Source organism: Panthera pardus, unplaced genomic scaffold, assembly GCF_024362965.1.
Source record: "Panthera pardus isolate Hobbes unplaced genomic scaffold, ASM2436296v1 HiC_scaffold_6, whole genome shotgun sequence".
Taxonomy (NCBI): domain Eukaryota; kingdom Metazoa; phylum Chordata; class Mammalia; order Carnivora; family Felidae; genus Panthera; species Panthera pardus.
Genome location: NW_026526991.1, coordinates 82,564,388 through 82,589,890, shown reverse-complemented (window position 1 = coordinate 82,589,890; position 25,503 = coordinate 82,564,388). Strand labels below are relative to the sequence as shown.

General features: G+C 37.7%; 1 protein-coding gene across 8 annotated transcripts in view; it reads right to left on the bottom strand.

Annotated features, from left to right (window-relative positions):
• The window catches only part of LMNTD1 (lamin tail domain containing 1), a 443,253-nt gene that overhangs the window by 215,099 nt on the left and 202,651 nt on the right, over positions 1 to 25,503 (bottom strand). For 5 of the 8 annotated variants that reach the window (XM_053894905.1, XM_053894898.1, XM_053894899.1 and 2 more), the window contains one exon: positions 16,656 to 16,694. The exons of 2 other annotated variants lie outside the window; for them this stretch is intronic. The gene's annotated coding sequence lies outside the window, so the exon portion shown is untranslated. The remainder of the gene's footprint in view (positions 1 to 16,655; positions 16,695 to 25,503) is intronic. One more of the 8 variants, XM_053894900.1, reaches the window with a different exon arrangement.

Sequence of the window (25,503 nt, the reverse complement as noted above, 5' to 3'; positions counted from 1 at the left end):
AAGTATTTTATAATTTCTTTTGGAATTTCTTCTTTTAATCATTAGTTACTTAGGAATATGTTATTCAGTTCCCACATATTGGAGGGTTTTCCAATTTTTTTCCTGTTAACGATTTCTAATTTTATTCCATTGTGGTCAGATAACATATTTTGTATTCTTCTATAATTTTTACCATTTACAATTTATTAAGATTTTGTTTTATGGCCCAGTATATGGTCTCTCCTAGAAAAATTTCCATGTACACTTGAGGGGAATGTATACTCTGCTGTTGTTGTATGTAGTGTTCTATTGATGTCTACTAAGTATAGTTGGTTTATAGTTTTGTTCGTCTTTTATTTCCTTATTGATCTTCTGCCTCACTGCTCTACCCATTATTGAAAGTGGGTTATTGAAGTTTCCAACTATTATTGTTGTATTGTCTATTTCAGTTTTTGCCTCATGTATTTTAGAGCGCTATTAAGTGCATATATGTTTATAATTATTATATATTCCTGATACATTGACAACATTATTCAATGTCTCTCTTTATCTCTCATAACAAGTTTTGTTTTTAGGTTTATTTTGTCTGATACTACAGATTTCCTGTGAGTGCTATTTGTATGATGTATCTTTTTTTCATCCTTTTACCATCAACCTACTGAATTTTTTAATCTAAAATGTATCTCCTACAGACAGAATATAGTTAAATTGTACTTGTTTTTTTAATCCAATCTAACAATCTCTGACTTTTGACAGAACTATTTAATCCATTTTATTTTAATTTAATTATTAAATAATTGGATTTATATCTGCTATTCAACTGTTTTTCTATTTATCTGTCTTTGTTTTTGTTACTTTATTTCTCCTGCACTGCTTTCCTTTGTGTTAAGTGAATATTTTCTAGTGTATCATTTTAATTTCTCTAATGATTTTTTCCACCATATTATTTTCAGTTATTTCCTTAGTGGTTGCTCTAGGGCTTACCTTATCTTATTAAACACTGTTCCAATTTTACACAAATTTAATTCTCGTGAGTTATAATAATATTACTGCTATATAATCCTATTGCCTTCCCCCTTTTTTGTGGTATTGTTGCTATAAGTATTACATCCATAAATGTTACAAGCCCATAACTACATCATTATAATTATTACTTTATGTAATTTTATGTCTTTTAAAGAAGCTGAGAAGAAAAAAGAATAGCAAGTATATACTCACAGTTTTCATTATCTTAAACTTTTTATTTATCATTTTCAGCACTTTTCATTTTTTCTTGTAAGTATGAGTTACCATTTGGAGTCATTTCCTAAGCCTAATACACTTTGCTACTATCTGTCTCCTTTATACTATTATTGGCAATTACATCACATTTTTATATGTCATAGTCCTCTAAACACATAATGTGTTTGACATATAATTATTTTTGTACATCACTTTATACAATTACTTTTTAAATCTGTTAAGAACAGAAAGAAAAATGTGCATTTATACTGCCTTTTATATTTATATAATTATTCATATTAGTGCTCTTTTTTTATGTGTATTTTAATTACCATCTGGGGGTAACTTGCTTTCAGTCTAAAGAACTTCCTTTAGTATTTCTTGCAAGCAAAGTCTGCTAGTAGAAAATTTGCTTAGATTTTGTTTTTCTGGGATGTCTATTTCACTTTCATTTAAAAAAAAAAAGCTTTGCTGGATACAGGATTCTTAATTGACTTTTTTTTTTTTTTTTTTTTTTTTTTCCCATTGAGCACTTCAAGTATATCATCCCACTGTCTTTGGCCGCCTTTGTTTCTAGGTCAGCTGTTAATCTAATTGCAGTGCCTATAAATGAGAAGTCATTTTTCTCTCCCTGCTTTCCAGATTTTCTGTCTTTGGCTTTCCATATTTTTGCTGACATGTCTATTTTTATATTTCTTTGTATTTATCCTACTTGGAGTTCAGTAAGATTCCTGGCTGCATAAATTACATTTTAAATTTCATTAGCTTTCAGTCATTATTGTTTCAAATATTTCCCTTCTCCTTTTCTCTCTCCTCTCCTTCTGGTATTCCCATTACATTGATGTTGGTGCACTTAATGGTGTCCCATGTTTCTCTGAGGTACACTGTTATTCTGGGATGACAGTGGTTTTGTCAGGGCTCTCTTTGTCTCTCTCCCTGACCACACCCAGTTGTTAAGCTCCACTAATTGTAGGCTGACTGCTGTGTTGTTTTCAACAGTGCTTTGTGTCATAAATCACTTCATAGACTGATCCAATCAGAATTTGACACCTTTGAAGGGATAATTCCCAAAGTCAGTGTATGAGCTTTGTTCTGAGCCCAGGAGGGCTTTTCCCAGCTGTCTCTTCCCATCTCTCTGGAGAACTAGCTGACCTACATCCAGTTTAATGCTTATCACCAAAGAATCTATCAGTCTCCTCCTACTTGGAGGAATTTCGCCACAACTGCCACTGCTTTTGAATGACTTTAGGCTTGAACTTCTCTACACTGTTGCAAATGAAGTGAATCCTTTGAGGAATGATTTCAAGTTGTCTGTTTTATGGTCTGCTTTTCCTCCTAGGTAAAATCTCTGAGCCATGGCATTGATATTAGGGGTGGAGACAATGATGCAAATCTCCCTGAGTGACTCCCCACTTTAGGAGTTGAGCACTCTGCGGGACAACAGCCCTAGGTCTGCTCAGCTGGCTTCTCTCAGCATGGAACTTCTATTCCACACGACAATGAAAGAGCAATCAGAGTCCCCATATTCTCAATGGTGCCACGTTCAAAGTATAGCCTCCATCCCGTGAGTGGGCTGAGTGGGGGCTGGGTAGGAAAAAGATACTAACCTGGGACTTAGCCTCAGCAACAGGTAACTGGAAACAGATGAGAAATGCTTAGGCACTGCTCCTCCTGAAATGATAGCCCTCCAACTATGAGCTGACCGGAAAGTGAGCCCTGTGTTTAAGATAGTACCATTCTGGAGTTTCCATCTCACTGAGCTGAGAGTTGGGAGATTGCGGGTCTTGGTTCAAATGCCACAGACAATTGCAGTTCTTACCAAGTTTTGGTAGATTTTCTTGAATAAATGTGTCTTTATTTTGCTGTATGTTCTTTGGGTCATTTCCAGAGAGACCGTAACTGGTTGATTTAAAAATAATTTTCACTAGTTTCCATGGGGAGTGGATCTGTGGAACTCCTCACACTGTAATGACAGAGGTGGAACTCTTCTCCAAAGTAAGCTTTCAAAACATAAGTGAGATCATACCACTCCTCTGCTCAGAATCTTCCAATCTCTCACACTCCCTAAGAAGAAAAACTGAAGTCTCTAAAATAGCCCAAAGAGGGGCACCTGGGTGGCTCAGTCGGTTAGGCATCCGACTTTGGCTCAGGTCATGATGCTGGTGAATTCGAGCCCTGCTTCAGACTCTGTGCTGACAGCTCAGCGTGAGTCTGGAGCCTGGAGCCTGCTTCAGATTCTGTGTCTCCCTCTCTGTTCCTCTCCTGTTCATGCTCTCTCTCTCTCTCAAAAATAAATGAACATTAAAAAAAAAAATTTAATAAAATAGCCCAAATGACCCTGTAACCCACTTACCTCTGCCAACCTCTTTGACCTCATTTTGTGCTTTTCTCCCCCTTGCTTACCTTGTTCCAGCTACTCTGGCCTCCTTGGTGTCCTCAAACCAAGTTTGAGGTTTGCTGATGTCAGCAAACTTATGCTACTAGGCTTTACACTTGTTGTTCCCTCTGCCCAGAATGCTCTTCCCCTCGATGGCCACAAAGCTAACCCTCTCATCTCCTTCAAGCAATTATTCTAATATCACCTTTTCAGTGAAATCTACCCTGACTATTCTATTTAATATGGAATCCACTCCTGACCCTCCCAGCATTCCCAATCCCCCATCTTAAAAAATATATAGTATGTATACCTTTTAACATGTTATACAATTTGGTACTATATTGAAGTTTATAGTTTTTATCGTCAGTCTCTTTTAGTAGCATGTAATAAGCTTCAGGAGGGCAAGGATTTTTGCCCTTTTTGTTCACTAATATATTCTGATTATCTACAACAGTGCTGTCACTAGCAAATGCTAAATTAATAATTGTTGAATGAGTACTGATTTGAAGAAATGGTGGAATTGGGATTTGATCAAGAGATCATGCTTTTGGGGCGCCTGGGTGGCTCGGTCGGTCAAGCGGCCGACTTCGGCTCAGGTCATGATCTCGCGGTCCGTGAGTTCGAGCCCCGCGTCGGGCTCTGTGCTGACTGCTCAGAGTCTGGAGCCTGTTTCAGATTCTGTGTCTCCCTCTCTCTCTGCCCCTCCCCTGTTCATGCTCTGTCTCTCTCTGTCTCAAAAATAAATAAACGTTAAAAAAAAAAAATTAAAAAAAAAAAAGAGATCATGCTTTTAATCACAAACCTATGTTGAGACCACTTTCAAACTTTAGGTCCTGCTTAAATAAAATTCATGGGTTCAAATAATATTTTACAAATATTTATAAGCATAATGAGTTCTTTAAAGTGTTTATCTTTAAAATGTTCATCTTTAAAGTGCTTGGAGAGCTTCAGATGACTGATGTCATTGGCAGGCATCTTTGCAGAAATACAAACCATAATATTTAGGAAACAAAAAGGAGAGAAACTTGAGGTCAGATTTTATAATTATCCAACAGAGTGAAGTCTTTGCAACCATGGAAGATCAGATTTTAATCTATTTCAATTTTTAATTGGTATTTGATTGGTATTTAATTGGTTTCCATAGAATTTCTTCAGTGATAAACTTGGATTTCATATCATTAATGAGGTTTCCTGATAATGAGGATTTGTTTGGACAGTTTTTGTGAAACCTAATCATTTAGTAGCTTAAAATTTTGTGGCAAATATCATCATTAGAAAGTGTAAACCAAGGTCCAGTATCCTTTTTTAAAATGTATGACTCTGGAACTAGAATAAAAAGTAAGGTTGGAATTTTTTTCTATGCAGCTAGGCCTTACTGTGGATGTTTAAAATAAAATTTGTGGGCTGAAATAATATTTTATAAATATTTTTCAGTATAATGAATTCTTACAGCAAAATAAAGTACAATTTTCCAGGTCATCTTTTTTTCTTTTTTAAGACGAATATAAAATCTGCCCTCAAGTTCTCTCCTTCTTGTTTTTCAAATATTATGGTTTGTATTTCTGCAATGACTTCAGTCACCTGAAGTTTTCCATGCACTTTAAAAATGAACATGAGGGGTGCCTGGGTGGCTTAGTCGGTTGAGTGTCCAACTCTTGATTTTTTTGGTTCAGGTCATGATCCCAGGGTTGTGGAATCAAGCCCCATGTTGGGCTCCTTGCTGAGTGTAGAGCCTGATTAAGATTCTCATTCTTTCTCATTCTCTCTCTCTCTCTCATTCTCTCTCTCTCTCTCTCTCCCCCCCCCCCCCCGCACCCCTCGCCCCAGCTCGCACACTCACTGTCTCAAATAAAATAATAATAATTAATAAAAACAAAAAGAAACTCAAAACAATTCAATAAAAATGAACATGAAAGAACTCACTATGTTGCAAATACCAATCTGCCTTCTTCCTTCTTGCTCATACAAAGTTTAGATCTCTATTTAAAGCCTCTCTGCACAAATTTCTCTACATGACTGTCCCTAAAGCCTAGAATTTTGTGAACCTCTTCTTCCTGGAGAACTCTACTTTCTTAGTGATCTACACAAATTATGATAGCTGTTCTTTACACTGCTCAAAGACGCTGACCAGGTACACTAACCTCTTCACTTTGTAGACTTTCAGTCTAGATCTGTATTCCTCAACTTGGCTGCATATTACAGTAGAGAGTTTTTTAAATGCTGATAGCCAGGTTGAAACTAATATAACTCTATATGTTAATTATACTTCAATAATAAACAAACAAACAAACTGATGGCTGAGTCTCACTCTTAGATTCTGCCTTAATTGATTAGAATGGGGATTGGTACAGATATATTTTAAAAGTTCCCTGGTTGAATTTAATGTGCAGCCAGAAATTAAACCTGTAAGTCTAAGAAATAAGCCTTGCAGGGCCCTGAGGAACTATAATGTTGGAAATTACTTTTATCTTCCATATTTACACTTTATCTTAGCATGGCTTGATCCAGTAATTTTGATTCTGAAACAGTAACAGAATGCCTGCAGTCTGGTAGACACTGCATTTTGCTAGCAATATGGAGCTGAACATATCTCCCACCTTCATGTAGCTTTGGGTATAAGTATAATAAAGGGCAAGACAGACATTGAACAGAAAGTCACAAATGCAAAGAGTGATCACAACAGACCTTCACATCTATAGGAAAAGTCATTCCTCTTCACTCTACCTCTAGAACTTGGGTATAATGAGGGATATACTTGGTAAGTACGCATGGGGTGTTTGAATGATGTCAAGATACAAAAACTACTGAGTGTGACTGATAAAGGAAATCATTTCAGTTAATAAATTCTCCCTTTCAATGAAAGTGCATTAGCAAAGATTCTTTCTAACCTTAGTGTGAAATGCTTTAATGAGACCTTTAGTTCTTCTTATCTACTTATACAGGTAACTTGCATAAAAGGGATGATAGGACATCTGACTTCCAGAATGATATTTGTCCTTAGGAGTTTGTGGATACCAGAAATCAATGATTGTCTGGAAGAAGAAGAAAAGCTGCAGGAGGTGAGAGGGGAATTCACCATCTGCTCCTTGATCTTACCTAACTTAGTGTCTTTACACCATTACTTAGAAGGCTCTCCTCCCAATCTTTGTGCAGCTGGCCCCTCTTGCCATTCAGATCTCAGCTTAAACATCACTATATTAAAATGTATCTGAAATTTGTTTTAATCAGGAATTGCAGAACACAGAGACATGGAAATAACGATCATGAAGAAAGAAGATTTTTATATTCATAGGTCCTTAGAAATAGGAGGCATGGCACACAGGGGAAGCACCAAGGTCAGTCAAGAAGCAGAAGGGTGAGGAGAAAGTATGGACCTAAGCATTTGTTATCACTGTCATAGGAAGAATGGGCAAGATAGTGTGGACAGCTGAATAAGTTTAGGATTGGACAGTCTGAATAATTTTAGCAGTCTTTGGGCTATAGGCATGGTTCCTAGTTGTCTGGTACCTGGTCTTGATTCATTTAGAACAAGGAAATAGTGTCCTGGACTGCAGGACCCTGATAAAAGGAAATGATGAACATACGGACTCGGGATTGGTTGGCTGACATATCAAGAGCATCTGCTATCTCCAGGAATTAGTTCTTTCCAGGATTTGCAAGTCCTCAAGATGCCAAAACATCATAAAACACAGAAAATAAAAGGCATGAATATTATAATAGTCTCCTCAAATAGGCTTTCCCTGATCTCCCAAATTGAAGTGATTAGCAGTTACACTTTATTCATCATTCTGCTTTAATTCCCCCAAAATACTTCTTCTCTGATATTTTTCTATTTCTATAATGGCTTGTTTATTTTCTCCTCCCATTAAAAGAAGAACACTGCTCATCTTGAGAACATGTAAAATATTCATTCAATATTTGTTGAATTAAATGTGTGCTTTCTTTTCTTCTTAGACTTCCCATTTCCACTTCCTCTTCATTGCAGGTGTTATAAGAATCAGCACAAATTTAACACAACAATCATGAGCTTTATCTATTTCCAGTACCTTCAGAACATTGTTCCTATAGAGCCACAAAGGTTAATGGTGTAAGGGTATGAGGAGAGAAACGAGACAGAAACTTTCACAGATCATAGAAGGCAGAGATTGATGGGTCTGTTGATGGCAAAGGGAAGGAAGGGATGGTAAGAGAAAAGTTGGCAGTCATGTGGTGTCATTTGAAAATTTTTATTTTATTTAAATTTAACTTTATCCATTCATTTTTATTCAAAAACTCCTTATTGATAAGCTGCCTCATGCCAGGAAACAAAAAATTCTCTAATTCATCCAGAAAAAAAAAAAAAAAAAAAATCATTAAGCTGCTTCTCTATACGCACTGTGCTGAACATAGAAGAATATTGTTTGGGTCTCACATTAAAAGAAAGAAATAGGGGCACCTGTGTGGCTCACTCGGTTAAGCATCTGACTCTTGGTTTTGACTCAGGTCATGATCTCATAGTTCGAGAGTTCGAGCCCCATGTCGGGCTCCACACTGACAGCACAGAACTTGCTTGGGATTTTCTTTCTCACCTCTCTCTCTGCCTCTCTTTCTCTCAAAAATAAATTTAAAAAAATAAAATAAAATAAAGAAATAGAAAACTAAAGATAGTCCCAGAAGGCACAGAATGTATTCAAATACACTTAAGACAGTTACAAATGTCAAAAAGACATATTTGCAAATGGACTCAATATTAAAAAAATGAAGTTTGTAGCAGCGCTTTCAACAATAGCCAAATTATGGAAGGAGCCTAAGTGTCCATCAACTGATGAATGAAGACAATGTGGTTTATATGTATAATGGAATACTACTTGGCAAAGAGAAAGAATGAAATCATGCTGCTTGCAGCAATGTGGATGCAACTGGAGGGTATTATACTAAGTGAAATAAGTCAGTCAGAGAAAGACAGAGATCATATGTTTTCACTCATATGTGGATCTTGAGAAACTTAACAGAAGACCATGAGGGAAGGGAAGGAGAAAAAAAATAGTTACCAACAGAGAGGGAGGGAGGCAAACCATAAGAGACTCTTAAATACAGAGAACAAACTGAGGGTTGATGGGGGGTGGGAGAGAGGGGGAAATGGGTGATGGGCATTGAGGAGGGCACTCGTTGGGATGAACACTGGGTGTTGTATGTTAGCCAGTTTAACAATGAATTATATTTAAAAAAAGACACACAGACAAAAATTAAGCTTTTGAGTTTTCCTCCCTGCTACATAGAACATCCAATATCTATTTGTTGAATGAATGAATTACATAGGAAAAGGAACAAAGGTTTGACCAGCATAAAATCCTTGTAGAGCTAAACACCTTTTACTTAGTTAATAAATATTAGGATTAATATTACAAAAACACAGTGGTTCAGTTTCTCTTATTTGTTTTTAGTGGTAAAAAAAGCAAATGATTAAGAAAGTTATAGAACTTGGCTAAGGCTCCCAATACATTCACAGTTAATTTTTAGAATAATACAAATTACATAAATCAGAGTCTTCACATTCAGCAACTATATAAATAGGTCTAAATTCCCTGGAGAGTAAGATAAATGTTGCTATGTTTCATTGTGCATGTGTGTATGATTGGCTGTATAACAGATGCTGAGAAAAATGATATCCAGAAAAAGAGAATTGAACAATAGTTGTACAAACATCAGTAATACAAAGAAAGTAAAGGGAGAGGAAAAAGAGAAGCCCCAGTTTACAAACACAGCCAGTCTAGATGAATGGCCTCAAAGGGACTCACTCTAGTCAAGATGCACAGATCTGCTTCTAATAGGCCCCTTGGATACTGAGAGCAGGCCTCTGATGTATGAGCTGATGCATCTTTATTTGCATATTAAATACATAAATAACCAGCAGTGCACAGAAGAGATAGGGGAACAAATAGGAACGGGGCATTGAAGGGCATATTCATCTAGTTAAAAACTCACTGGAACACAACCAGACTGTAGAGCATACAGACTCATCTTTTTGTAACAAGGACTGAATCCAAAACAAGAGTGATGCACGGTCCTCACCTGCCCAACACAGCATATGGGGCTAGAAGACAACTTGCAAATCATTTGTGTGACTCTCTCTTTCACTCACAGAAAATTAAACTAAGGCAGGCCAGACTGACTCTGATAACATTAAAGCATAAGTTACGAACCATGCTATAGCATATAAAGGATGAATGAGACATGACACTATTAACGGACTTTGCCATTTATAGGGAAAGGGGAACAAATGAATAGTGAAATTCTATAGAACACGATGAGTTAAAAGATCCAGGTTTGTACTGCAGAAGCCCAAAGGAGGGGTAGCAGAGATGTAGACTATGGGGGAAGGAGGTTGTCTAGTACTGGGCCACAGGTAGTATAAATTCAATCTAAGACAGCTTAATTTTGTCTCCTCGCCCCTGTTCGTGGGGAAGGTTCACTTTATGTATTTGTTAGTTCACTCTATGCATTGCTTCTGTCTACATTATGCTCCCTTTATAATTACTAATCTGGTGCCAGGTTGCCTATTTTATGACTAACTCAGAAACCCCATGGAAAGCCACCCTTAAAAATTTCTCAAGATTCTATGTAGGATCTGCCATGGGGTAACAGCATTTTCCATCCAGTTTCTAGGGCAGTTCTGGCTGAGCCCCTTCCTCCAGTTCATCTTGAAATGAGATTAGGCCCAGCCTTTCTCTTAGGTAGGTGAGTGATTTTCTTCTCTGTTTATAAAAAATAAAACAGAGTCATGGTTTTATAACAACATTTATTCACTCAAAGTTCAAGCATTAACTGAGCCAAGTCCTGTATGAGTTTAAAGGTGTTCTGATCACCAATTCTGGTGTGTGTTTGTGGGAGGTTTCCCCCACCAACAAGCAATTCTTGGACATCAGCTAGGTGTCTACAATTCAACTCAATTCTGACACTATCAACTGGAGATAGTATCAGACTCCCCTGGTTAGTGGTTAGTGTTCAGTCCTATAAGACTGCCCTCCACCTGCCCCCACTTCAGATGTCAATTTAAAACTCAGATTCTCATCTAGACTTCTAACCAACCAGCTATAGAATAGAAGTCCCCTGGGGCACCTGGGTGGGTCAGTCAGTTAAGTGTCTGACTTTGGCTCAGGTCATGATCTCATGGGTTTGAGCCCCATGCCGGGCTCTATGCTGACAGCTCAGAGCCTGGAGCCTGTTTCGGATTCTGTGTCTCCCTCTCTCTCTGCCCTTTCCCTGCTCACACTCTGTCTCTGTCTCTCAAAAATAAATAAATGTATAAAAGAATAGAGATCCCAAAGACCACCTCTTTGAGTTCAAATAATGTGCTAGAGTGGCTCACAGGATTTAGGGAAACATTTTACCTACTAGATTACCTACTGGTTTATTATAAAAGGATATAACTCATGAATAGTCAGATGGAACTGATGTATAGGGCAAGGTTGTTGGAAAGGGTACAGAGCTTGCATGCCCTCTCCGAGTGTGCCACTCTCCCCCTATTACCACACACTTACCAGAAGCTCTCTGAACCAGAAGCTCTCTGAACCCTATACTCTCGGGTTTTTGTGAAGGCTTCATTCTATAGTCATGATTGACTAAATCACTGGCCAATAATGATTAAACTCAATCTACAGACCCTTTCTCCCCCAGAAGTGAAGAAGGTGGGACTGAAAGTTCCAACCCTTTAATCACATGATTGGTTTCTCAGGCAACCATCCTTAATAGCTTTCTAAAGCCACACATTGACATAACAAAAGACGCCTTATTGCTCTCATCACTTAGGAAATTCCAATGGTTTCAGGAGCTCTGTGCCAGAAGGACAAAGACCAAAGTTTACTTATAAATCACAGTATCAGTAGCGTAGAAGCGTGGGGGTAGATACAGCAACACACAGGACAGGCAAGTTCTGTCCTCCGGGGAGGACTTTCGTGGGAGGTGGCCTTACCTAGTGGTTCAGATTAGACACTGCAGCCACACTATCTAGGCTTGAATCCTGGCTTCTTCTCTGTGACACTAGGTAAATTTCATCATTTCTCTAAACTCAGTTTCTTTGTCCATAATAATAATACCTATTTCATAAGATAACTGTAAAGATTTTTTAAAAATTAATCAATGTAAAGCATTTAGAAAAATGTTAGGCTCATGATAAGTCTAGTAACTATTATTATTATTATTATTATTATTATTATTTATTATTTTTGAAAGAAAGAAAATTAGCAATTAAACCAGCAAAGTAACATTAGATAATGATAAGTATTGTAAAGGAAATAGAACAGGATTACGAAAGAGAAAGTGATTGAGAAAGTTACTTTACTTTGTGTCATTAAGGAAGGCCTCCCAGAGATGTGGCATTTAGCTGAGCCAACCAGATCAGGAAACAGCATTCCAGGTAAAAGGAACTGTGGTGCAAAGGCCTTAAGGCAGGATAAGGCTTAAAATATTCCAAAAAGAACAGGCAGGCAGTACAGCTAACAGAGGGGAAGAATAAAAGGTGATGAAGTCAAAGAGGTAGACATAGGCCAAATCACAAAAGTCTGATAAGGACTAGAAATAGGTTCTTGTTTCTCTCAGTGGATGGACCTTACACAGAGCACACAGCCTTACTAGGCACAGGTAGGTATTAGACAAGGGAGGTTAAATGCCACTTTCTATTTTCCCAACCCTCAGGGGATGAGAAAAGAGATATTCCCCAGGCAAAAAAGGGATTCAAAGGGTAAAGCTTCTCACCACTCCAAGTGGGGTACAAGCAGAGAGGGAGAAGGTATTGCTATAAGGGAGGGCTGAAAATTCTCCAAGAGACTAGACTGAGTGAGGGTCCACAGTCCACCAGTGAGCCTACATGTAATAGCCACAGTGCAGCCTGGACAGTAGCCTGTTGACTCAGGCTGTGCTGGAGAGCTGGCTGAATCCCTCCATGAAGAAGGCAGGGCTCAGGGGCAGAATTGCTCACATATGAGTAACTCACTGCTTCTTTTGAAATATGACTAAAACCAGTCAAACTAAATTTGAACTTCAGTATTACACTCAAACTGCCTCAAGCATTGTATTTAAGACTTATGGACTTTGATTAATTTAGGAGGTGAGACTCCCACCTCCAGAAAAGGTTTATTACCATGTAGTATTTATAATATTTACTTAGGGGAAGGATGCTCCAGATCCCATAAGCACGGTAATTATATAATTTATCAACTAGGTCAGGACACTTTGGAGAATGAAAGGAGGTGTTATTAATAATAATCTTAGAACAACAGTATAAGCTAAGACTATCTTGGACAATTTAGGACTTTCTAAGACAAAGACCAAGGGAAGGACTTGAAATTTTATTTAAATGAGGTGGGAATCAGTGGGTTTAATTGGGGGAATTACATGGTCTCATTTATATTTTCTAAAGATCTCTCTGACTTCTGTGTGAAGACTGGATTGTAGGGGCCCAAGAAGTAGAGAACATTTTAGAAGGGTTTTGCAATGGTCTAGGCGAGAGACCTAGGGTGGGGCAGGGAAGATGGACAGAACTAGTATAATAAATACTTTTGAGGTAGAGCACACAGAACTTACCAATGGATTAAAGTCTGAGGAGGAAGGAGGCTAGGGTCCAATAGCATGAGTTAACAGATGAAGTTGACATTTACTGAGATGCAGGATTTTTTATGTGTCAGCAAAACTGTGTGTCATATCTTTAGCTTGATTGGGTGCAAGTAAATAACAATAACAACAGTAATAACCAACTTCTTCTGATTGCTTATGTCAGATACTAAGCACTTAACATGTACTGATTTAATCCTCATAACAACCTATGAGGTAGATATGATCATTTTCAACATTTTACAAATGAATGAGCTATAGCACAGAGAGATTAAGTAACTTAAGTCACACAGCCAGTACACCATAGAGACAGCATTGGGTTTTATTGATTTGGGAGCTCTGATTCCAGATGCTGCCTCTTAACCCCATGCCATACTGCCTGTCTGTTTGACCCCAAGATTTCTAATTCTAATCATTGGCTTCCTTAGTGGCTTGCTGTTTTAAACAAGGGTCTCAAGTGATAGAGTATGAGTTGGCTCACCTCCAAAATACTCATTGAGTTTGGAACACATGCATGCCCCCCTTCCCCAAAGATACTCAGAAAGAAAGTAACTGAAATCAGAAGGTCATGCACTCATCCTAAATGGGACTGTGATTCCACAGAGTAAGCAAACAATCCTGTATGTATTGTAATTTATGAACTAGGAGGAGGCATGTTATATTCCTCTACCTCATTTTACTCATTTGAAATAATGGGAAGTACTTTGCATTAATTATCTGGGAGGGAGCCCTGTATGTACCATAGTTTAAAAAGACTGTTCTGGAGTCAGATTCCTGGGTTCAGATTCTAGCTCACCACTTGTTAGCTAGGTGAGTTTGGTATATTACTTAACCCCATTATGTCTGTTTCCCCATCAGTAAAGTGGGAACAATAACACTATGCCAGAGACTGCCTAGTGTTTCAACAAGTCCCTCTCCTTCTGGCCAAAGAGCTAGACTGTATTTCCCAGCTTCTCTTATAGTCTAACGTAGCCAGATGATGCTGGCTATTGGGAAAGGGGAGGAGTGATGGATGCCACCTTCAGCTCTGGTGCATATAAGCCTTCCAAGTTACACTCTATGCTCTCTCTTTCCTGACTGCTGAGTGAATACAGAGAATTTAGAAGAGGACTCTGGGCCCCCAGAGGACTGTAGAGCCACAGACTAGAAGGTGTTTGAGTCTCTGAATGACCTCATGGAAGACCTCCTGCTAGATAGGACTATTCACTTTGGACTTTGTATAAACCAGAGTAAGCACTTACTGTGTGAAACGAGTGAGGTTGGGGGTTTGTTTATTAGAGCAACTTGAATTACTTACCTGAATATATACACACACACACACACACACACACACACACACACACACACACACAAACACATACCTCATAGGGTTACTTAAAGCACTAAAGTATCTACAAGGGAGCGGTGTAAATGTGCTCTCAGAACGTTCAAGAAAAAGTATCTCCATCATTCTTTTTCTAAACTCTTTGTCACAGCAAGAGGATGATGTAGACCTCATCTGAAATCGAAATCATGGTTCTCCATGTAAGGCATCTTTTTGTGACTGACAGCCCAGGCTATTTGTACACAAAAATAGGTGTAAGTAGATTATATAAAATGAGCAAAATAGCAAGGAGGTGAGCAAATGTGACTAGGCCCATTGTGTTTCTTTTGGGTAGAGTCAGGCTTACCGGTAGCATCCTGCAACTCCTACTGGAAATGGGCAGAACAGAAGATTTTAAATATAATTGATTATATCATATAGAATCTGACACGTATGTTTAGAAACGGAAATCATTCTTGAGGGATGCTTAGATTTTCCTTTGAAAATCTTTTATTAGTAAAGTCAAAGTCCCAGAAAAACTTCAGAGGTTCAAGAGAACATTCAGCAAGTGGTCAGTTAGAGTTCCACTCAACTGGAATATTTTGCACAAAATGAAGACTTAAGTGACTTGATAACTCCCTTGTAGATCTACTTACTTCTACCTGCCCTGACAAGTTTTCTTTAGACTCTTACTGGCAAATACATCTCTTGAAATTTGATTTTGATTTTTTTCCAGTTCACCTTCAGGCTGTTAAGATGTTGTACTCCATCATCCTCATTCACCATCTCTTATCTCTAACATATCACAAATCTTATTGTATGATACAGCATTGTCAGCAGATACACTGCTTAGGTGACACAAAGAATACTTCATGGATGTCTAAAGTGGCCTTGTAGATAAATAAGTCTTATCAGCTCAAAGATATTCATTTACCCACAGACATGTCTCATCATTGGAAATTTTCCAATGTATCAAAAGTGTGTCTGAGACAGTAAGCACCAAAACAAAAAACCCATTACAAAAGCTTGTAACAATCATACTGATATAATCCTAAGGAAGCCTTGGTCACTTGGCTCAGTCCCAGAGGGCTGTTAAATTCAGAGATATGTAATCCAGACAGGACATCCAATGTTTATATGCATATTTCAACATCTTTAAAGAGGAAACATTACATAAACAACAAAACTTATTAAAATCCTTTCTTTTCCTATTTTATTATGCCCCAAGGCCCTGGAAGCCACTTTCTTTCCTTCCCTAGAAATTGCTTATGCTTCCACATCATTCTGTCATCCAGATTTCTTTCTTTATATAATTTCTTTCTTTATGTAATTTCTTCACAGAGCCCCCTAGCAAAAGATGTGCCTTGCTACAGACCTCTAGACACTAGTTCTCTTCTGGGCTCTTCTTTTCTGTAAAAAATCCATCTGCTTTGGTTTGGGCCTTTCTGTCTAATCCTCATTCCATCAATTTTGCATCATAAAAGCCTAAAGAATTGCCTGGAATTGGTGGAAACTTCCTCTATATTCAGGGAAAGATAGGGAATTGAGCAGGCCAAACCACAACCTTCCTCATATGTTAATTACTTTTGTCCTATCACACCTATTAAGAATTAGACGGTGGAACAATGTCCTAAAAGTGTACATGTTGCCTGTATAGGTTCATTTCCAAAAAGCCTTCCAATTCAAAAGGAATGCTTTGGAGAAAATAGAGACAGCCATTTGCTTCTGGTAAATGATTCAAGAAGTCCAACATGATAGCACCATCTCTCAAAGGCTTCGCACAGCTGAGCCTTAGGTAACATAAAAAGTCTCCGTCTGTCGCCTAGTAAAAGAAGAATAGCTTATTCTCCTACTGGGACTAAATTAAAAGATGTGGCTGTTTCATCATATTTAGCAGCATTCCTATAATGCACAAAAGCTTCTGTGGCACTGATTAAAGGAGAAAATATCATCTGGCTGGTAGAAATGATCTGTAACTAAAACAAAAGTATTCTCACCCTTGACTAAACATTTACTGTCAACAATCTGTCTTCTGTATGTGCCCAGGAAAACAACACTCCCAAACACACACACATAAACACAAATGTTCTAGTCACAATAAATCTGCTCTAAGAAACAATTACCTAGGAATAATTCTTTGCCTTTTAAGCTAAATGCTTTATAAATGAACATCAGGATTAAACATACCTCCTCTAAGTAGTGGAGGTCCACAGGTCACTTATGCTGCTGGTTTTCAAAAGATAAAAAAAAAAAAAAAAAGAAAAAGAAAGAGGGATTATTTTCTTAGCCCTTATTATGGTCATTATGTTGATCATTATTTCCACAAATAGATTTCATTAATCCAAAATTAACTGTCTAGAATCTCTACCCTAGGCTTCAATTTAGGGAAGGGCATAGGCCTGATATTCTTTGTGCATATGTAACATCCTCGCTGTGGACAAGGAATCTCTCTGCACCTTGATCTTCAAAAACTAGAATGAGTTCATCTAACATAGGCATTAATTATAACACAACTTCTCTTTCTTGGATTTTACATCTTAATTTAAGTGAGATCCAAACGTTGGGAAACTTTGGATAAAAGACTTCTGTCTTTCTTGTGATAATATAAATATTTCTTTAAACTATAGACAAAGCATTTTTATTTTGCGTCCTAAGCTGTTAATACCTCCAAAAGGAAGAAATACCAATCTAAAATATGTTAACATTATTTATACAATGTTATATGTCAATTATATTTCAATAAAGCTAGAAAAAATACGTTAATGTTTTTCCTATTCAGGAAACTGTTGCTATAATTTATAATTATAATTATTTCAGTTTAAGTCTTACACATTTTTGAAATGTTTCCTTTGTGAAATAACTCAGGAAAGAAACAGAAAAGACTATGATAAATGCATTTAATAAATATTACTCTAGTTTTCTTATTTTCCAATGGCTTGAAACAGTATTCCAAATCTCATTCATTCCTATTAATATTAACTATCCTTATGTAAAGTGGGGAACTTGTTTGTACAGGAAAAAAAGAAAAATCTAATTAGATGTTATGCTTAGTAATTTCTTAATCTTGAGGTTTGCTACTCTGTATTCTTCTATTTCATATACCATTTAAAATTTCTCAGTATTTTTTATGGGTCTTTTAAATCACATTGTTTTATTTTTGTATCCTAGAAAGGAAGGCTTTTACCAATTTAATTTGTTATTTATTGTCCCAGCATGGCAAAATCACACCTACAGATGCTTATTAAAATCATCTAAAGATAAATCACAAACCTTACATTCTGTTCACATTGTAATGAAATGAATATAAAAGCAAAATTGGGTTTTCCTTCTAAGTCCTATATTTGGAGTGGAGCAAGGCTCACATTAGAATAATGGAGACAGTCTGGAGCCTCACACTGTAAAGAAGAGGGAGGTTTGGAAGCAATCCCAAAGGAAAATGATAAACATGTTCAATTATTGAAAAATACATCAGATGGGAAAAGCAACTGCTCTTGCTTAGCTTAGAAAAGGGAGCGTTTGTTCACACATGGTTCCCCAGCATACGAAGTGCTGTTATTAAGAGGAAGATAATTAGCTCTTCTCTCTCTCTATCTCTCTAATTAAAACAGATGCACAAAAATATTTGTAGGAAGCAATTATGTATAAAATTTTTAAAACTGTATGTTTGGACCAAAAGCTGAGTTAGATTAGATGTGTCATGAAGAAAGGTAGGAAATAAAGCTGGCCCTATGAAAAATCATCAAACAAGAGGCTTATTTCTATTCTCTGGCTTTTTGTCCTTCTATACCAACTCAGTAACCCTAATCTTCCCATTCTGTAAGGTACCAAAGACCCTTGTTATTTTTTTTCCCCCATCCCTATCAAATCTATCTCAATAAAAGATCTGTTAGGGGCACCAAGGTGGCTCAGTTGGTTGAGCATCCAACTCTTGGTTTCAGCTCAGGTAATGATCCCAGGGTCCTGGGATCAAACCCTGTGTTGGGCTCCCCACTGAGCATGGAGCATGCTTCTTGAGATACTCTCTCTCACCCTCTGCCCTTGTCCCCATCTTGCTCGCACACACACTCTCTCTTTATATATATATATATATAGAGAGAGAGAGAGAGAACATAAAATAAAAATATATAAAAAAAGATCTAATAAAGTAATCCATATTATGGTAAGTAACTTAGATTATTAACGCTTAAACATATTAGTCCTCAGTTCAGCACAATAAATATTTTTGGAGTTCCACTGACTATTAAGGTTTGTATTAGGTTCCTTGTATACGATTTCTGAGAGTCTAAATTGGTATAACCACTTTTAAATGCAATTTGACATTTTTAGTAAAGGTAAAGGTATATAAATTATAAACCAGTAATTCTACTCCTGCATGCATATCCAAAAGAAAAATCACGAGATTTACCATAATCCCTGAAACGCTGCTGCTAAGCCATCATGCGAACTTTTTCTGGGGTAGGTGGGCAGCTGCCGCAGTCTCTGGACAGCGACAGCAGGACGATGGAGCGAATGTTCCCGGGGTGGCCGGCACCCCGCGATTGCTCAGGGAGACCCTCGCCCAGCGAGTTTGAGCAGGTCAAAGTGCAGCCCCTCAGAAGTGAGGGGTTGGAAAACAGCCCCATTTGAGGTAAAATTCGAGAGGGAGTTGCCACCTGGTAGTCTGAAGACTTGGTCACAGACTGTAGAAGTGGGAGTGGACGGAAGCCAGAGACAAAGGAAGGGTGCTTGATTGCCGGTCAGGAAGAGCACAGAGTTCTGAAACTAGAGCCGGGTAGCTGGGTGATGCCATTTTCGCCCCTCCGGGGCATGCGCATACACGCCTACAAACGCCACAACAATCCCCCCAGTAAATTAAGCAGCACCATCTAGTGGAGAATGGAGCCATTACACTAAGCCCCGCACAACTGGACCACCGCTGCTCTTGAGGAACACAATTCTCTCCGCCAGCTTAGTTTATGGATTATAAAGTGCTTCATAGTTTGACTTCTAGGGGAAACTGGATGTAATTTCAATCTTATTTCATTCTGTTTGCTGGTGCATCTATTTATTTTTTTCCCTTTTTCTTTTCTTATTCTTGAATACAGAAAGGGAAAAATTATTTTTATTTTTTGTTTTTATAAAAAAGATTTTTCTTTAATTTTTTCTACTATATTTTTCACTTTTTGTAATTTTTAAAAATTCTATTCTACATTCATCATTTCATTTTATTCTATTTTATTGTATTCATTTTTTTTTCAAATTTTTAAACGATTTCCTTTGTTTTTCTTTCTTTTCTTTTCTCTTTTCTTTTCTTTTCTTTCCTTTCCTTTCCTTTCCCTTTTTTTTCTCTATTCTATCAAGAATAGAGATCAACAACCAGACCAAAACCCACCTAGGATCTAGCGTCTCTTATTTGATTTTTTTAATGTTGTTTTTAATTATGTATTTATTTATTTACTTAATTAATTTATTTTCTTCCTTCAAAATGACAAAACAAAGTAATTCACCCCAAAAGAAAGAACAGGAAGAAATGAAAGTCAGGGAATTAATCAACACAGATACAAGCAATATGTTTGAACCAGAATTTAGAATCATGATAATAAGAATACTATCTGGGGTTGAAAATAGGTTAGAATCCCTTCTTCTGAGATAAAAGAAGTAAAAGCTAGTCAGGAAGAAATTTAAAATGCTATAACTGAGCTGCAATCTCGAAAGAATGCCATGGTGGCGAGGATGGGTGAAGCAAAGCAGCAAATCAGTGATATAGAGGACAAACTTATGGAGAATAATGAAGCAGAAAAAAAAAAAGGAGACTAAGGCAAGAAAGCACGATATAAGAATTAGAGAACTTAGTGACTTATAAAAAAGTAATAACATAAGAATCAGAATCATAGGGGTCCCAAAAGATGAAGAGAGAGAAAAAGGGGTAGAAGGTTTTTGTGAGCAAATCATAGTGGAAAATTTTCCTAACCTGGGGAAAGACACAGACATCAAAATCCAGGAAGCACAGAGAACTCCCATTAGATTCAAAAGAAACCAACCATCAACAAGGCACATCATAGTCATATTCACGAAATACTCAGGCAAGGAAAGAATCATGAAAGCAGCAAGGGAACATAAGGCCTTACCCTACAAGGGAAGACAAATCAGGTTCACAGCAGACATATCCACAAAAACTTGGCAGGCCAGAAAGGAGTGGCAGGATATATTCAATATGCTAAATGGAAAAATATGCAGCCAAGAATTCTTTATCCAGCAAGGCTGTCATTCAAAATAGAAGAAGAGATAAAAAGTTTCTCAGACAAACAAAAGCTAAAGGAATTTGTGACCACTAAACCAGCGCTGCAAGGAATTTTAAGAGGGACTCTCTGAGGGGAGAAAAGACGAAAAGAAAAAAAAAAAAGACCAAAAGCAACAAAAACTAGAAAGGACCAGAGAACACCACCAACATAATGGCAATGAATTCATATCTTTCAGTACTAAATCTAAACGTCAATGGACTAAATGCCCCAATCAAAAGACATAGGGTAAAAGAATGGATAAGAAAAAAAAAAGACACATCTATATGCTATTTACAACAGACCCATTTTAGATCTAAAGACACATTCAGATAGAAAGTAAGGGGATGGAGAACCATCTATCATGCTAACAGTTGCCAAAAGAAAGCTGGAGTAGCCATACCTATACCAGATAATCTAGATTTGATAATAAAGACTGTAACAAGAGATAAAAAAGGCAGTATATCATAATTAAGGGGTCTACCCACCAAAAATGTCTAATAATTGTAAACAATTATGCTCCAAATGTAAAATAACTCAAATATATAAATCAATTAATCACAAATATAAAGAAACTCATTGATAATAATGCCACAATATTAAGGGGCTTCAACACCCTACTTACAGCAATGGAAAGATCATCTAAACAGAAAATCAACAAGTAAACAATGGCTTTGAATGGCTCACTGGACCAGATAGACTTAACAGATATGTACAGGACCATATTTTATCCTAAAACCAACAGAATACACATTCTTCTCGAGTGCACATGGAACATTCTCCAGAGTAGATCACATACTGGGACACAAATCAGCCCTCAGCAAGTACCAAAAGATCGAGATCATACTGTGCATAATTTCATACCACAACACTATGAAACTCGAAATCAATCACAAGAAAAAATTTGGAAAGATAACAGATACTCGGAGACTAAAGAACATCCTACTAAAGAACGAATGGGCTAACCAAGAAGTTAAAGAGGAATTTAAAAAGTACATGGAAATCATTGAAAATGATAACACCACAGCCCAAAACCTCTGGGATGCAGCAAAGGGAGTCATAAGAGGGAAGTATATAGCAATCTAGGCCTTCTTAAACAAGGAAGAAAGTCTCATATACACAACCTAACTTTACACCTTAAAGAGCTGGAAAAAGAACGGCAAATAAAACACAAGACCAGCAGAAGACAGAAAATAACAAAGATTAGAACAGAAATCAATGCTATTGAAACAAACAAATAAAAAAACCCCAAACAAATAAACAAACAAAAACGCAGTAGAACAAATCAATGAAAGCAGGAGCTGGTTCTTTGAAAGAATTGACAAAATTGATAAACCCCTTGCCAGTATGTTCAAAAAGAAAAAGGAAAGGACTCAAATAAGTAAAATCAAGAATGAAAGAGGAAAGACTACAACCAACACTGCAGAAATATAAAGAATAATAAGAGAATATTATGAGCAATTATATGCCAATAAATGGGCAATCTGGAAGAAATGGACAAATTCCTAGAAACATATAAACTGCCAAAACTGAAACAAGAAGAAATAGAAAATTTGGACAGACCAATAACCAGTAAAGAAATCGAATTAGTAATCAAAAATCTCCCCAAAAACAAGAGTCCAGGGTTGGATGGATAGCTTTCCAGGGGAATTTTACCTAACATTTAAGGAAGAGTTAACACTTATTCTTTTGAAGCTGTTCCAAAATATAGAAATGGAAGGAAAACTTCCAAACTCTTTCTATGAAGCCAGCATTACCTTGATTCCAAAACCAGACAAAGATCCCACTAAAAAGGAGAACTACAGACTAATTTCCCTAATGAACACAGAGGCAAAAATCCTCAACAAGATATGAGCCAACTGGGTTCAAGAATACATTAAAAGAATTATTCACCACGACCAAGGGAGATTTATACTTGGGAGGCAGGGCTGGTTCACTACCTGCAAAATAATCAATGTGATACATCACATCAATAAAAGAAAGGTCAAGAACCACATGATCCTCTCAATAGATGCAGAGAAAGCATTTGACAAAATACAGCATCCTTTCTTGATAAAAACTCTCAAAAAAGTAGGGATGGAAGGATCATACCTCAAGATCATAAAAGCCATATATGAAAGACCCACCATTAACATCCTGAATGGAGAAAACCTGAGAGCTTTCCCGCTAAAGTCAGGAACAAGACAGGGATGTCCACTCTCGCCACTGTTACTCTACATAATACTGGAAGTCTTAGCCTCAGCAGTCAGACAACACAAAGGAATAAAAGGCATCCAAATTAGCCAGGAGGAGGTCAAACTTTCACTCTTCACAGATGACATGATACTTTATATGGAAAACCCAAAAGATTCCACCAAAAAACTGCTAGAACGGATCCGTGAATTCAGCAAAGTCACAGGATATAAAACCAATGCACAGAAATATGTTACATTCCTAGACACCAATAATGAAGCAACAGAAAAAGAAATCAAGGGATTGATCCCATTTACAATTGCTACAATTTACTTTTTGATAATTTACTTTTAACACAAAATAATTGATGTAAAAAAATAAATAGGGGGTCCAGTTCAAAATGGTGATGTGAGGTGATCGTAAACTCACCTCTTTCTATGCACATATGCACACACCAAATTTGTAGCTATATATGGAACAATTTCCTCTGAAAATAAACCCTAAAAAAACTAAGGGAGAGAGACCCCTTCACATTCGAAGCAGAAAGGAAAGGCTGAGACACATTCTTGCCATAAGCCCCAACACTGGTGTGGCAACCCACACTGGGGAACAGACTCACAACCAGGAGCTTCTACCTGAGGAGTGAAGGGTTCATACCCCACATGAGGCACTCCGACTTTTGAGGCTCCACCTGAGAGACAAATCCCCAAAACACCTGGCTTGAAGACCATTGGGGCTTGTGCCCATGAGACCCACGTGGCTGTGGTGAGCTATGGAACAGCTTTTAAAGGGCTCACCCACAGACTTACCTGCCCCAGGGCCCAGGGCAGAAAAAGCCTTTGAAAAGAGTTCACCTAGACTTTGTGTGAAAGAGTCTCATTTCCTAATTTTGAAGCACTGGTCTGAGGTGCAACAGCCTGCTGAGATACTCTTCAGGGACAGAGGCTGGTAGGTGACATCTTCCTGCTTTTGCTCTGCCTTGCTAAAACCAGTAGGTACTATCTTCTTTTCCCCTTCTTTTTTTTTCCTTTTTTCCCTTATTTTTTTATTCTTTTCTTTTCCGTTTCTTTTCTTCTTTTTCTTTTCTGTTTTCAGTGGGAACCATTGTTGTATTCCCCTCTGCCTCTTTCCAAACAGTACTCACCATTTTTGCGTTCTCCTGCTGCTGCACACAAGAGTGTCAGTACCTCTCGAAGGGGAGCTTCTACCTACATCTGGAGACCCAGTTTTGCAGCTGCCATCCAGGGAACACCCTCTGATTGGCTGGCCCTGGAGACCAAGGTAAGCTTGCATTCCTGTGTCCCACAGGACTATAGCAATCAGAGATTTACTTCTTGGCAGAATATCACTCCCAGGGCACTGCAGACATAGCAGGCTGAAACACACCCTGGTCTTCCTGAGAAAGAGGCCTATTTGCATCCAGGCACTCTGGCCTGAGGGGCAGGCTTCTGTTTTGGCACATCTAAGCCGGTGGATGCATCTTTGCACACTCTCTCTGCCTTGCTCCACTTTGCCTGTGTCTTCCAGAAGGAAGTTTATAGCCTTCTCTGGTGCCTTGATTTTTATGGCTCCTGCGCTACATTGCTTGGGTCTGACGGCCACTGGTACCTATGCTAGTAGGCCCCAGAGGACTATAACCAACAGAGAAATAATTCCTAAACAGCTACCACTCCCCAGGGCACATCAAAAGGCAATAGACCCAGAAGCTCAATCTTTCTATGAAAGTGGCTTATTAGCTTATTGTTAGAGCTGCAGTTCGGACAGGGGGCAGGCTTCTAATTATACCTAAGGGCTAAGTATAAATTTTTCTCTCTGGAACATTGGTCACTCAAGTCAGTAAATAATAAGAAAGTGACACTGATTACTTCAAGTCAGAAAATGATAAACTTTAAAGTTTAGGAGATTTCAATCAGTGGTTCTCTTTTAATTTTATTAATATGTATAAATGTGGAGGAATTTGTGGTCCCTGTGTCCACAGCTCTAGGAAGCAGGAAGGACATATTGTGAGGTCTGGACTGTGGAGAAGTATGGAGATGGCAGATGCAAGAAAGCTCATGAGAATTTTTTTACTTCATTGGGAAAGTCAGAATATAAACCTCTATCAATTGGTCAACTGATCAACTCATTGATGTATATGTCAATGTACAAACGTGAAGTTGGTATTCATATGCAAGGAATAGCCACAGACATGTACTGACAGATAACAGTGGAAGATGCAACACAAATCTCTCATTTTTAATACCGAAATTTAAATCTAAATAAAGACGCTACTTGAGTTAGTCTGGAATCTAATATCTAGGCTTTATCCTAAATATCTAATATTAAGAAGTCTGAGCTATTGGGGTGCCTGGGTGGCTCAGTTGGTTGAGTGTCCGACTTCAGCTCAAGTCGTGATCTCACGGTTCATGGGTTCAAGTCCCATGCTGGGCTTTGTGCTGACAGCACAGAGCCTGCTTCAGATCCTCTGTTCTCCTCTCTGCCCCTCCCTCACTTGTGCTCTCCCTGCCAAAAAAAAAATTAAAAAAGAAAGAAATCTGAGCTGTTATTCTAATGTTAATGACAGCAAAAGTTTTGAATGAGATATATAACAAGTGCTTAGTGCATTT